At 54.5% G+C, this 14,999-nt stretch overlaps 1 protein-coding gene across 1 annotated transcript in view; it reads left to right on the top strand.

Moving 5' to 3' along the window:
• Positions 1 to 14,999, top strand: part of LRP8 (LDL receptor related protein 8) — an 85,845-nt gene that overhangs the window by 6,366 nt on the left and 64,480 nt on the right. The window lies entirely within an intron of this gene.

A 14,999-nucleotide genomic window follows, 5' to 3' on the forward strand; every position in this document is an offset into this window, starting at 1 on the left:
CTACTTAAGCTAAGAGGCACCCTCCTCACAAGTGTCACTTTATGTCCCACGTTCCAGTCCAATCCCTGTCTGAAGAGTTGGCCTCGGAAATTGTTTTAGTGCTGGGCTGATAGAGAATCCAGGGGCCGTGCTTTCCGGGGTTCCTCCAGTCTCAGACCATTAAGTCTGGTCTTCTTACTAGAATTTGAGTTCTGCACCCCACCTTTCTCCTACTCCATTCAGGACTCTCTGTTGTGTTCCCTGTCAGAGTGATCATTGGTGGTAGCCGGGCACCATCTAGTTCTGGTCTCAGGCTGATGAAGTCTCTGGTTTATGTGGCCCTTTCTGTCTCTTGGGCTAGTACTTTCCTTGTGTCTTTGGTGTCCTTCATTCTCCTTTACTCCAGGTGGTTGGGACCAGTTGATGCATCTTAGATGGCCACTTGCAAGCTTTTAAGACCCAGACGCCACTCACCAAAGTAGGATGTAGAACATTTTCTTAATAAGCTTTGTTATGCCAGTTGACCTAGATGTCCCCTGAAAGCGTGGTCCCCAGACACCTGCCCCTGCTACTGTCACACTTCTCACCTTGCTACTGCTTCTCATCTCTAGGCCTTTGCATATGTATTCCACGTGCATGGAACACTGCCTGCTCACTTACCTGGCCACCTTTTTGTCATCTTATAAGATTCCGTGCAGGTGTCACCTCCTCCAGGAAGACGTCCCTGCCGCTCCCTCTCCCCAGACTGAGATACAGGAGTTCAGTAAGGGGATTTAGGGACCCATGCAGAAATCACAACTCAGTGAGGCCCTGAGTTAGACACACCTGGTTTTACATCACAGCTGTTACTTCCTGGCTTAACAACCTGCGCGGTAACAGTCCTTCCCTTCCAAGGCTGTTGTGAGGATTAAATAAGATAAAGTGTCTGGTAAGCGGTAGGTGTTCCATGAATGGCAATGAATATGATTGTTCACTGAGGTCTCCAAGTACCTGTCCTTGAGGGTCTCTACAGGCCACCCAGGACCCGTCTCCTTCCTCTGCGCTCATCTTCTTCACCAGATGTTGTCTGAAGGCTCCCACAGCTGGTGCTTGCCTCACCTGGTGGTTTGCCTGGCCTCAGTGGAGGTAGTCCCAATGCCATCGAACCCCAAGGTGGACCTGGGAGTGGCAGAGAGGGCGCCAGGGAGGGTCTAGGAGAAGAAATGAGTCAAACAGGCCTGGTTGGGTTCAGTGAATGGGTGGTCTGAGGCCCTGGGAGGGGCAGGGGATGACTTCCTTTAAGCTATGTGTTTCTTGTCCTGAAGGCTGGTTTCTGTTCTGTCTGTACTTTCAGCTGCTTTCCTCCTGGCTGTGTCTGGGGAGGGGAGGAAGCCCTGCAGCCCCATGGCCCTGCCCAGCAGGCCACAAGTTTCACTTTTCCTCTGAGCCCTGGTCTGTGCCCCTGGGGCTGTCCCCAGCAGGCCTGGGGGTATTAGCTGAAGGAGTGAATGTACTCACCCACAGAGTCCCCTTCCAGAGCCCTTGGCTTTCTCAGGCCTGCTGGGGCCCAGAGTGCCTGAAGGCCTGAGGGCTGGTTGCCTCCTTCCTTCCCAATTGTCTGCGGGAGGCTGACTTGACAGCTTTCCCTCCTTGGGGAAATGTCAGTCAGGACCAGATAAGCCAGAGAGAGACGCCCTTAAGGAGAGGGTGAGGAGAGGGACAACAGAGAGAGCTGATAGAGCAGGTGTGTGTGCTGACACCTCCCCATCGAAGGATGTGTCCAAGTGGACCGTCTTCTGGAAGCCAGTCCTAGGGCCTGTGGGAGGACTGTGGGGCTGTGTCCTGGGGGCTGTTGAGCCGCGTCCCAGGACCCCAGTTCTAAGCAGCACTGGTAACACCTGTCCCACGAACCCCACATAACCAGATCACCCAGTCTTCGAAGGCCTGACTAAGATGCCACCTCCTGCAGGTCACTTTCCCTGACCTCTCGTGCTCCAACCCTCCAGCCCCTGAGCTCCCACACATGCCCTTGTTCTTCCCTCAGTCCCAGATCCTTCTTCTCTGCCAGCCTTTTGCTGGGCAGTAAGGATTTTACAATAAGTAATTCTCTTGAGGGAATTACTAATAACAGATATTGGCTGCTTACCCTGTGCCTGGCACCATGCTGGGCAATTTGCATTCATTAGCTTTGTCACTGATAACTCTGTGAGGGCCATTTGCTTATTATTCCCATTTTAAAGATGAAGAAACTGAGGCTCAGCAAAGTGGCTTGGCCCAGGTCATGACTGTCAAGTGGTGGAGTCAGGATTTGACCTGGGTTTGTCCTCTCCGGAACCCCGACTCTTCCTCAAGCTGTTCCTCTCTGGTGGGGTCAGAGGTCCGGCACTTAGAGGGTGGGGAAGAAGTGGGTGAGTGGCCCCAGTGCCCAGCAATGCCTTCCTTGGCTATGAGTTTCTGGGCTAGAGGGTGGGACTGGGGAGGGACCGTCTCCTCTGGAGACCCCACAGAGCCCCTGCACGAGACCGCGTTTCCCAGCCTCCTATAGGCATGACCCTCCACAGTTTTCAAAGGCCTCTCTTAGCCATTGCCTGTGAGGTGATGGTTACCGTTCCTACTGTACAGATGGGGAAACTGAGGACCTGACAATAGGTCACCAAGGCAGGTGGCCTCAGGGAGCATCAGTCCCAGTAGCCCTAGGAGTGTCATTCCTCATTAACCATCCTTCCCCAGAAAAGTCCAAGAGTCCAGGTCACCAAGACCTTCCTGAGTGTGGTCTTCATTTCCCTGAGCCCTCCATGCAATTCCCTGACTCCAGGTCTTTGCACACACTGTTCCCCCTGCCTGGATCATCCTTCCCTGATTCCCACCTATCCTTCAAAGGCCAGCTCAGTGCCACCTCCATGAAGCCTTCCCCCATCTTCCTGGTGAAATCTAACCTCTCCTGAGCCTGCATGTGCGTGATTTTGTGTACATTTGTCATATCCCATCTTAGGAGGCCCAGGTTGTTTGGGAGTGAGTGTCTGTGAACAATTTGAGGAGGGGACCACAGGGCCTGGCACAGAGGAGGCACTTGGGGGCTGGTGTGTGAATGAGTGAATGGAACTTGGAGGAAATGTCACACCCCTTCAAGGGCAAGAAGCTGATGTTGGGTAGAAGGCGGGGGGTGGGGGGGAGGCCAGGGGATCATGAGAAGGCCCTGGCCAATGCCCTGTCCTGAGGGTTCTTGAAGCTGGAGAAAGGAGCTTGGAGTCCTCTAGGGACCATAGTCAGTCCTCCTCATTGGGAACTGGGTCACTCAAAGCCCAGAGAGCACTAGTGACTTATCTGTAGTCACACGGCCTGGGCTGCATCCTTGCACCCAGGCTTCTCAGCACTCACCCTGCAAACTAGATGCTTTTCTAGCCTCCAGGCTTCAGAAGGTGAAACCAAGGCCCCAGTGGCCAGAAATCGGCTCCAGGCATCAGCAAGGACCTTTTCTCAGGACTAGGATGTCCTCAGTCCCTGAACAGGACGGAAGTCAGAACAGTACATTCCTACCTCCCACCCACTGCCACCACCACCCTCTCTCTTCCCTGCAGGATCAGGAAATAAGGTATTCTTTGACTGAGGGGCAGACACAGGCCTCTTAACAACGCAGAAAGTGCTTTGGGCTCCCATGCTAGGGAGCCTCAGGTGCACTACCGCCCCTGGCTGACTGCCCCTGGCTGACTGCCCCTGGCTGACTGCCCCTGGGTTGCTGGGAACTCATCTAAAATAAAAACGTTCATATTAATAAGAGTTAATGGGCGTGTTCTCTGCTGTGAGCTTTCTCATGCAAAACCTCCTTCATCCAGCGCCTTGAAGTATTGTCATTGTGTTTCACAGAGGAGAGCCGAGGCTCAGAGAGGCAAGGTCACTTGCCAGCTGGTCAGTGGCAGGGCTGGGCCAGGCCTGTCTGGCTGCAAAGTCTGACGTAGGTGAAAGGACGGACGAGAGACATACTCACAAGTTCCAGTCACAACAGCACGTATGACACGTAGGGCGTGCCTTGGCCTCCCTCCTTTTCGCAGCATCCAGGCGTCCCTCTTTACCAGCCCCTGCCACTGGGTGTAGCAGCTCCCTTTTGAGCAATGCTGGCCCCTCGGGTGCCCTCGAGCATGAGGTGGGCCTCCGGGCAGCAGTTTTAATTACCAGGCTCACTCTCCTTGGCTCTTCTCACAAACTGCCCTAACATCACAGGCCCCAGATATAGCCCTGGAGACGAGCTCACTAGGAGGGGCTGATGGCCTTCAGGGGAAGCCCCCTCAGCCCTGACTCTGAGCTCCTCACGGCTGTGCTCAGTCTGACCTCTGGGTCCCTGGCTAGGTCTAGCCTAGGTGCCCCAAGCTGAGAGAGCTGGACCTGGCCACTTCGGGGACGTGGAACCCAGTGTACTATCGGGCCTCTCACAATGCCCTCTAGTGACTGGGAGAGTGGGGCCCTCAGGTCCATGCAGTTCCCCTGAGCCCTCATTGCCCCCACACACCTGCCCCTTGGAACGTGGGAGGGCACAGAGCCCAAAGCCTCCCCAAGGGCCAGGCTGACCACACTGCCAGTCTGGGAGTCCATGGGAGTAGTCATGCAGCCACGTTGTCCTCCCCTGGTCACTGGCCTTCAGGCACCACAGGAGACTTTAGCCTAGCCACTTGGGAGACAATCGTCTCAGTGTATACCAGTTATGACTACAGTATGGCCTGTTCCAGTCTGCACCTCACAGGGAGGAGGCAGGCAGTGCAGGGGTTAATTAAGCAGTTAACCAGTTGCCATTGTCAATGTTAACTCACAGAGCCTCCATGCGTGTCAGAGTAGAACTGTGCTCCACAGGGTTTTCAGTGGCTGATTTTTCAGTAGATCACCAGGCCTTTCTTCCATGGCACCTCTGGGTGGACTCAAACGTCTAACCTTTCAGTTAGCATCTGAGCATGTTAACCGTTTGCACTACTTATAATAAGACACTCAGACAATACAGAAAAGTTAAAAAAGGAAGATAATGCTCAGCCTTGGTAACACCACCATGTGAACAGCATATCCGTCCTGAGGTTTTTCTCTGTGTGAGCTGGTGTACATGAGTGCATTTTTTTTTTTAATAAAAACAAAAATTAGGTTGTGTTACGTCAATTGTTTTCTCCCCATATCCTATGGGGCTTTCCATGTCAGTAACAATAGCTCCGTATCATTGTTTTAAAGGGCTTGATAGTATCCCATTGTATGAACCTTCCATAATTTAATGACACGTTCTTCTATTGATGGACGTGTGTTTAGGTTGTTTGCAATTTTTTTCTCCTATTCTACACAATGCTGGGATGGACATATTTGACTACATCTTTGTGCATTTGTCTGATGATTTCCTTAAAATAAATTCCTAGGAGAGGGTTTGCTGAGTGTGTGCGTTTTCGTTATTGCTGTGTTGCTCTCCACAGGAAGAAGTTTTCCCACCTCACAACACTCCCTATATGCCCCTTGTAGCCCCCTTCCCAGTAAGGCGGGCAGCCCACAGGACCTCGCCCTTCCCTGAGCACCAGGTCACCTTGTCCTGGCCCCATGGAACAGACAAAGTAGCCAGATCCAGGCCACACAAAGCAAAGCAAAGACAAAGGACAATTGTGTTCTGGTCCCAAGGACTCCCTACCCCCACCGACAAAAAGCAGAAGGGAGCAAAACTGCTCCTTCGTTCTTCTCAAGATATTTGTAAAATCCATCTCCTCCACAATATTGTACTGTTCCGAGTCTGCCCCTAACTTGCTGCGTTACCCTAGGCAAGTGGCTCCCCCTCTCTGAACTTCATTTCCCCTTCCTCCTATTGGCCCTTGCTCCACCTGCACTGCAACGAGCACTCTGAGCAGCACTTCTGCCTGGAGCTGGCCTGGGGCGGGGGACCTGTGGCCCTTGGAGCCCCTTACTGTTTGCATGGTAGGCCTGGAGTGGGGAGAGCATAGCTGGAATGGTGGGGTAGATTCTGGGCAGGCAGACATGAGGGCAACTGGACTTTTTAGGGTCTATTTCCAGAACTCTCAGGCCCAAATTCATTGGGCCATTGTCCCCTCTGCCTTCTTCCTGTGCCCATGATTGGGTTGGATGCAGTGGAGTGGTAGAGAAAATGGAGTCAGGCCCACCAGCCCCATGACCCACTAGCTGGAGGACCCTGGTCTGGGACTTAAATTCTGAACTTTAGATCCTTCGTCTGAAACGAGGATAATGAGTCTACCTCATGGTGAGGCTATGCATGTCTGCCCAGAGCCTAGCCCAGAAAAGGAGCATTCCTGGTCCCTTCCCGAGCCCACGAATCCTACCCAGGGATCAGCCGAGTAGAGGCGACTGTCGGCAGCTTTCCTCCTCCTCCACCGAGGACATAACGAGGGCAGCTGCTGACATAGCAACAGGAAAGATTTAGGTCAACTGGCCAGTTGGGAGGATTTGGCTGCCTGGGAGAACAGCAGCTTCTTGGACTTGGAAGAGACTGTAGGAATCATCTAATCCCACTCTTGTCTACATTGGTGGCCCCTGGGTGGCTGGTTCCTGGCTGGCCTGGGGGAGCTGATTAGCAGACGTAGCCAAGGAGAGCTGGTTAACTGGCCAGGCCTGGCGTGGTTAGTTATCCAGGAGGGGCCTTGGTTCACCCTCGGGTCCAGGTTAACATCAGAGAGTTGGCAGCCAATGAGAGGCAGGGAGTCCCGGTCAGGCCCAGGTTAAGAAGCCAAGGTGGACTTTCCTGGTGGCTGTAATCCAGGGACATTCAGGCCAGCACTCAGCTCTCTCTCCCTCACTTCTTGGGCCCCTGAACTGCTATCTGCTGCCCCACCAGCCTCCGAGCCCTCTTGCGGCCATGTACATGGAATGTGTATACATGAGGAGGGTATGTGTATACATGACGAAGGGCAGAAGGCAACTGTCCCAGACACACGGAGGCTGCTGGGCCAGGGTGACATTCTTCCTCGCACGCCCCACCAAGGCAGCCAGAGCCAAAGCCAGAAAGCCCCAACTGGGCTGTTTGTACGGGGAGTTATTTGTAGCTGGAGAGGCGCCAGCAATCTCTGTTCCCAGCCTGCCCCCTGCCACGCAGCCTTGCCTCCCCAGGCCACAGCCTCAGTGTGCTGTCTGGTCCCCACCCACCCCCACTCAAAGGGCTGAGGTTGTTATAAATGGCTGAGACCCAGGTACCAGCGAACCTCAACCTCTGCCCCCACCCTGCTGAGTGGCCGTGGACAGGTAAGTCCCTGCCCCTCTTGGGGGTCTCTGCTCATTGGGCCCTCCAGGCCCCTCTCAGACCCAATTCTCCAGGATTCTTTTCCACTGAGAGCCAGGGCGTTCACAGGAACTGGAATCTGCCCATGGCCGGGCCCCAGGTATGGAGTCCAAAGAGCTGCCCCCTGTTCCCCAAGGCCCAGGAGGCCCAGGGCTGCGAGCAGGGGCCAGGGGCTGTGAAATCTGAACCCACAGGGTCTCAAGACCTGAGGGCCCCCCACAACCCCTCACACAGGAGACGTGGCCTAAACCATACATGCAAAACCGGAGCTAACTGTTTATTAGCAAAACCTACATCTAGCCGAGGTTTTCTTCCACTTGTTTATTTTTTCACTGAGCTCTGACTGGGCCTATTTTTTAATACTTATGAGAGCACACTTTATAGTAGCTGCATGTGTGACTCTTTCCTGTCTTGCCCTACCACCTCCCCTCCACCCACCCACCCCACTGCCAAGTGGTATAGGGGCCAGTGTGGCCTCCCCACTGTCAACCAGACCTGGGTTCCAGTTGTAGTTCTTCCACTTCCCAGTTGGAAGGTCCAGGGCAGGTCTCTTGAACTTGAACCCCAGATTCCCGCTCTGTGTGACCTGGGTAATAAATAATTTCGGGCCTGTGTAAAGTACCTGAAACCTCATAGGCCTCAGTGAGCTGGGTCCATCTGGGCCGGTTAGTTCTTCCTATACTATTGAATTGGACCATACCAGAGCAGAGAGGTCTGCCAGCCTGTGTGGTTTGAGCCCATGCTTTCTGTGCCACCTCCTCCCCCCAGACGCCTGTCTCTCCTCTTCATGGCCTTAGACATCATCCCCCTTGGAGATTCTGTGCTGAGCTCTCCCTTCTTACTGTTCGTTTAACTGAACCATGTTGCTAGTTGCCCCCCAGGCTCTTAGCCCCACCACGCCAGGAACCAGGCAGTTTCACCTTGTCACCAACTTGCTGTGTGACCTGGGCAAGTCCCTGCCCCTCCCTGGGCCTCAGTCTCTCCATCTGTACAGGAAGGGAGTTAGGAGTAGATCAGTAATTCAAGTCACTTTGGGCAGCTTTTGAAATGTAGGTTCCCCAGCCCCTTTCCAGACAGGCCTGTTTCCAAGACTCTGCTTGCTGTGCAGCCAGTTGGGAGTTGTAGACCTGAAGGCCCCCAAGGCCGGGCTGATGGCTGCTGTCATTCATGAGGGGCTCCACCGACAAGCAGAGAACAGCAGCGAAGTCTCCAAGCCAGGCTGCCTGGGGTCCACAATTCACTGCTTTCCGCCTAGGGGACCTTGGGCAAGTAACTCCACCTCCCTGAGCCCCTGCCTTATCTGTAAAATGGAGCCTTCAATTCCTAACGCACAATGTGGTTGGAGTTCATTTACAGAAAGGTGAATTCAATTACAAAAATCACAGATCAGTGTCTGGCCTGTGATCAGTACTCAATGAGTTTGGCTAGGCTTGTTTTGGAAGTCACTGGGTGGTGCAAACAGGTTAGCGCTTCATTACTAACCTAAAGGTTGACAGCTCAAACCTACCCAGAAGCCCCTTGGAAGAAAGGCCTCGTGATCTGCTTCTGAAAGGTCACAGCCTTGAAAATGTTATGGACTAGTTCTACTCCGTGCATGTAGGGTGGCCACGAGTCATAATCGATTCGGGGGCAGCTGGTTTATTTTGATCTCCTTCTCTGAACTTGCATTTTCCATCTGTCCTTGGACTGCTGGGTGGAGTGGGAGGGGCCAGGAAGCCCCCAGAAAGGCCCCTTTGTCCCGCCTCTCCCTTGCAGCCCCAGGCCATCACTTACTGTCCCGGTTTAATTAGGGAGAGTCCTTCCAGGGACCTCATTAGGAAATGAGCTCAGAGCCTCGGGGAGCTCCTGGAAGGGTAGAGTGCAGGAGGAAGTGGCATTATGCCTGCCTGCATGGCCCTGTGCCTCAAATGTGCCCCAGAAAGGTAGGGTGGATGTTGGGTCCCTTAGAGGGGGAACACCGATTGGTAACAAGAAGCAGGGCAGCCAGGGCTGAAGGGACTAATTTTCCTCCATCTTCTGCCCTGTCCTCCCCACCCTGCTCTGGTCTCACACGCCCTGGTTGGGGCAGAGAAGGTTGAGAGAAGAAGCTTCTCTGGTTCTGCTCCATCCACCTCCAGTGCCCGTTGTCCAGGGCCTGGCACAGAGCGGGCCCCGTGAATGAGTGTTGAGTGAACGAATGAGTGAGCTGTGGTTCTTAGGCCTGGAGCATCTTGGCCGGTGCGGCCTCCCCACCCCCTTCCTGGTGCAGAATTCCCTCAGCAGCCCTGGTGGGTAGGGTGGGAGTGTCCAGCTTCTGCTTGCCTACCTCTAGGGGCTGGGAGCCCACCAATGAACTGGGCAGCCCCTTCTGTCCCTGGACAGCTCTTCCTGCTAGACAGTCTGTCCTTCTGTCAATCCCAGATCCTGCAACTCTCCTGCCACCTCTGGTCCCAGCTGTTTCTGGGCCTCTGCACACAGAGACTGCCCACCCCCACCCCCAAGCCTGCTCAGAGTTCTCTCCTGACTAGGTTCTTGCCTCAGCCCTGGGGCTCATGGAGGCTCTGCCCATGATGAGCTGACCTGCTGTGTGACCTTGGGTAAGGCGCATCCCCTTGCAGGCCACCGCTTCTCCAGCTCCCCCAGCGTGGGGCCTGGCTGGGCGCACACTCCAGGTGCCTCCTACAACCACAGCTAGCTTCCCAGCAACTTTGAGAAGTGGAGATGAAAAGAGGTGTGCCCGTGCCTGGAGGGAAGGATGACATTGTTACACACAGCTCGGTCTCCCAGTCACAGGGCAGCAGTGCCCAGATCCTGCAATGACTTGTGGCACAATCCACAGGCCTTGGGGGTTGTGGACAGGCCTCTTCTGCCCCTTGGAACAGTGCACAGGTACAGGCATGGCCTGAGACTCAGTCAGTCACCTGGGAGCTCCCACAACCCTTCCCTGAACCCTCATCTCTCACGGTGACCAAGTCCTTAGGTTCCTCCCCCTGCCTCCCTGCCAGTTCAGGCCCTTTCCCTGTCCCACTGCTGTGTCCTCCTTGGCCTGGAGTGCCACAGCAGTGCCTACCTTGTCTCTGCTCTTCTCCCCTCGGTGCATTCCCTACTCTGCAGCAAAGTGCTCTTAAAGGTGCAGTGCCCCGTCGTTTCCTCGCTCAGCGTTCCACAGTGAGCCACGACCATTGTAGGACCAGGTCTTCTAAAGTGGCGTCGGGACCCTTTCAAGACCTAGTGTGCACTGTCATCTCTCCAGTCCTGTGTCTCACTGTCCTCCTTTCCCCATAAACCCCAGAGCTGTATGCTCCAGTCATACCCAAGACAAGACGTGATGTCCCAGAAGCAATGCAATTTCACATGCATCATTATTTCACTCTGCCTGGAAGGCCCTGCCTCTGCTTGTCCAACCTCACTTTACCTCAAGAGTCACCAGTTCCAGGGAACCTTCCCCTTAGGTGGGTTGGGGCCTCCTCTGGGGGCTCCCGTCCCTGTGTTTCCCTCTATCTCTGTCCTCGTCACTCTACACCATGATGGTCTGAGTAAGAGTGTATGGTTGACCCTAGACCACGAGGCTCAGGGAGGCAGGAGTGGGGGATGGCAGGGGGACCCGGCCAGGGTATGTGGAAGTGGGGGTAGGGGAGAGAGGCTGGAGTGTCTGGGCTTTGCCTTCACAGAGCTCGTGCCCTCCCCTGCCACCTACCCCCACCTGCAAGCACCCAGCGCCCTCCTGTGTTTCCACTTTGCGTGCTGCAGGCGCCCCGCATGGGTGTTTCTGGGACTCCCAAGGAAGATGCCTGGTATGAGCTGGAGCTTCGAGCCCCAGCTCCAGTGTTGGTGCAAGGCTTGTGCTAGGTGCCCTGCCACGACTTGGGGGATCTATAAATGGGAAAATAGGCCCTGCTCTGTGGGTGTTGGCCACTAACTCAGTGTGTGACCTTAGATAGGCTCCCATCTCTGAACCTTGGCTTCCTGGCTGTGAAGGAGCTAGAGAACCCGAGACCCCTCCCCCGTTACTTTGGGCAAATTTATGCAGTCAGCTCGTGGCCAGCTGTGGCTGGGGTCAGACGTGGCCCTGCATCATCCTGAGACTGCAGCTAGACTAGAACTTCCTCTCCACCAGGCCAATGGAGCCTTGGGCCAAACCTGACAGTCGTGGGGTAAGCAGAGGTTTTGCTCTCTTTTCAGTGAAATGCCCACACCTACCTACATTTGCCCAGCACTTTGGCGTTGCGAAGCGTTTACCCGCACATAGGATGATGACTTGTCCTGGTGTGCTTGGAACTGTCCTGGTTTTTTAAACTAGAAGTCTGCATCCCAGGAGCCCCTTCAGTCCCAAGCAAACCATGATGGTTGGCTGCTCTACCTGCACCTAGCAAGCCCTGGCTGCTGCTCTGTGGTCCTGCAGCAGAGCATCCCTAGTGCTTGTGGGCTTGGCTGCAACTGGGGAGGCTCGATTTTTAAAAAGTTGATTTCTTACCATGTTTTGGGAGAATTCAAGGGAGAAATAGAGCCTCTTGGAAGGTCTGGAAGAGCCAGGGCTGAGCCTCTGGGTGGGAGGGTTATGTGGACAGGGCCAGGAGGACTGGCCACTACAGATCCTGCCTCTAACCCAGCTGTGTGACTCCTTTATGGGCCTCAGTTTCCCCATCTCTGTGTTGCTCCCTGACATAAATATTGCAAGGATTATAACCTTCATGGCTCTGTCTTGAGTTCCTGCTGTGATTTTTATTCTTCAAGGCATTTTTCTGTGAGTTTGTGTCCCATTCTGTCCCTGCCTCTCTACTCTCAAGAGGTGGGCAGCACTGGGATCTTTATGTTAAACAGGGAAGAAGCTGGGGACACTAACCATTTGCCCTATACGGGGCTCTGCAGTTAACATGCCCTTTCCGTGTATCGCTGCTTGTTTTATAGTAGCCCTTGGGAGGTGGGCCTGGCAGGAATTATTTCACCAGTTGTACAGATGGGGAAACTGAGCCCACACCTCCACGGGACTCTGACTCCCTAACGGATGGGAGAAAGATAAGGGTTGAATTCAGTGTGTGGCCATGCTGGCCTTGTGTGTGTTGTTATAAACGGGGTGCCTGCCTTGCTGACCCTCTTCTCTTCCCTACTCTAGCTATGGTGATGTCTTCATCTGTAAGAAAAGATGGAGACAGACGGAGGGAAGGGAGAGACAGAGCAGGGGGAGACCCATGTGGAGTGTGGGGAGAGCGCTGGGGAGGCAGGGATGGGGAGGGGCCCAAGCAGAGTCGATACTTCCTCTGTGGTTCTCACAGTCTGTCTGCACCGATTCCTGACAGATGGAGGGAAGGGGAGAGCTGATGCCAAGAGGCTGTCACCGCAGGCGGGCAGAGCTGGGGGAGGGTGCTTTGTGGCCAGGGTTTGTATGGGGGGGTGGCAGCAGCTGGTGGTCTGTCTGCTGGGCCTCCTTGGAGCCTGCTCCCCGGGAACCATGGGGGAGAGTGGATGCTGTGAGGCAGGAAAGTGGGCAAGGAGTGAGCACACCGCCTGCCTGGGCCTGGTTGTGCCCTGGCCCTACAGAGACAGCTACCCCTCCTTCCTCTATACCCTGCTGCCAGCAGGGGCCCTCCCACTAGATGCCCCCAAGGACATCTCCTGCCCTCCCCTCACTTGGGTATCCGGCTGGGCAGGGGGTTTGGGGGCCAGCACAGAGCTGTGGTACCTCTTCAGCCATAGTCAAGGTAGACCAGGGTAGGGAGAACAGGCAGACCCAGGGCACAGGGAGGTCTTCGGGATCACCTAGGGTGTCAGTGGCTCAGGGCAAGGCAGGGACTGGGTCTCATGTCTTTTGAGCCAGAGCTCAGCCCCACACTGAGCTGCCCCGGGAGTTTCCCAGACCTCCCCTCTGGCAGGGGACCTTCCGTTTTTCTTCTGGGCTCCAACACATTTACAGGGGGTTGGGTGGGCCTGACCTGGGGTCCATTTGGCACCTTCAGCATCTCTGGTCTCCTTATAGAGTGTGGGTTCCTCCAGGTGAGACTAGATCTTCCACTCTCTTTCCTAACCTCCCAGTGCCCAACTCAGGGCCCAGCATGAGGAGGGGCCCATTGAGTGCTTGTTGAATGAATGAATGAATCCTTGCTTGCACACCTCCTGGGACAGAGACCTCACTCCTTTATAAGGCATTTCTTTCTACTTCCAGAAAGTAAGCTCTTTCTGATTCTGCACAGACCCTCCCCTGGCCAATCCTGCTGCCTCAGAGCAGTCTTGTAGAGACCTGAGACACCCCGAGCCTGCCCAGCTCTTCAGCCGCTCCTGACAGGTCTAGGTCTCCACTGCACTAATCCCTGGGTTGTGAGTAATTATAACCCCCACTTACTGAGCCCTCAGCCTGCAGGCAGTTTCTCATTCATCTTCACATCAGCCCCATAAGGCAGGTACTGTTTGTATCCCCATTTTACAGAGGAGAAAGATGACGTAGAAGGTAGGGAGTGACTTTGTCAAGGTCATATGGCTAATGTCTGAGTCAGGAGGGTGAGGGGAGGGCTGGGTGGGCCAGGAAGGCTTCTTGGAGGAGGGGTTTGTGGCAGGGCTTGGGGGTACTTGGGGCTTGGCAGGAGGGGCTGGAACCTGAGGACTTTCTTCCTCACCCTTCTGGAGATGGATTGGCCCCTGCCTACCCTCTTACCCAGCAGATCCTTGACACCAAGACTGTACCTGGAATGTCCCTCAGGTGAGACCTGGGGACCTGGAGCCCAGAGTCCCTCCTGTCTCTTGGAGATGAAGGTGTGGCTGTGCTCTGGTGTGGAGCCCAAAGACTTTAACATGGCCTGTCCTGTTCAGTGACTTGAGGTGTGTGCAGGGTGACAGCTGGGGGGCCTGAGTGGTTGGGGCTCCCATCTTCCCTGAGAGGTGTTGGGGTTAGGGGGGCTGGACCTCCCTCCTGCCTGCTGCTTCTACTACTTCATCCATTGGTAAAGTTGGTTTTTGTCAGAGGTGTTCTCTTCATTAATGTTAATAATAGCGATCATTAATGATAAATTACTGTGTACCCAGCCTGGGCCAGGACTGGGCTGGGTGCCTTGAGGGAAAGCTGAGAGGATTAGGAGGTGGTACCGATCTTAAGAGTAGAGGTGTACTTTGTACCTGCGTTTCCCTTTCCCGCGGGGCCTGACACAGGCTGGGCACTCGACATAAAGTCTTAGTGGTTGAAATACGGACACTCAGGCCTTTCTAATGGGACGCCCCATCAGCTTCTCCCCTTCGTCTGTCATTCACAGATTCGTTCTACAAACATCATTGCCAGGCCCTGTTCCCACCCCAGCACGGCCCCCACTGCCTGACCTTTCCCTTTAGTTGGTTCTCTGGATCCTTCAAGGGACCTTGCCAGTGAGTGTAGTGGGTGGCTATGGTCCTGTCACTCCCACTGATGAGCTGTGTGAACTTGGACATGTCACTCCTTCTCTCAGTGCCTCGGTTTTCTAATCTGTACGATGGTATTATAGTAGTCCCTGCCTCAAAGGACTATGGGAGGATTTAGTGAGATAATGAGCACACAGTAATTGCTCAATAATATTTGCTCTTGTCTTATTAAGAGAACGGGGGATTGGGGAAGGAAATGAAGATCTTGGAGCATCTCTGCTCTCCATGTGTGGCCTCATGAATCATCTGACAGCAAGGTGAGGGGGAATTTGGTCTCTTCCTTTGCAGACCAGGATTGTGAGGCACAGAGAGGTAGGGTGACTCACCGAAGGTCACACAGCATCAGGATTCAAACCCTGGTCTCTCAGACTCCAAGACCCATGCATTTGCCACTGGACCAGGCAGGGGCAAAGGAATTAGT

Source organism: Trichechus manatus, unplaced genomic scaffold (genome assembly GCF_000243295.1).
Source record: "Trichechus manatus latirostris isolate Lorelei unplaced genomic scaffold, TriManLat1.0 scaffold00015, whole genome shotgun sequence".
Classification (NCBI taxonomy): Eukaryota; Metazoa; Chordata; class Mammalia; order Sirenia; family Trichechidae; genus Trichechus; species Trichechus manatus.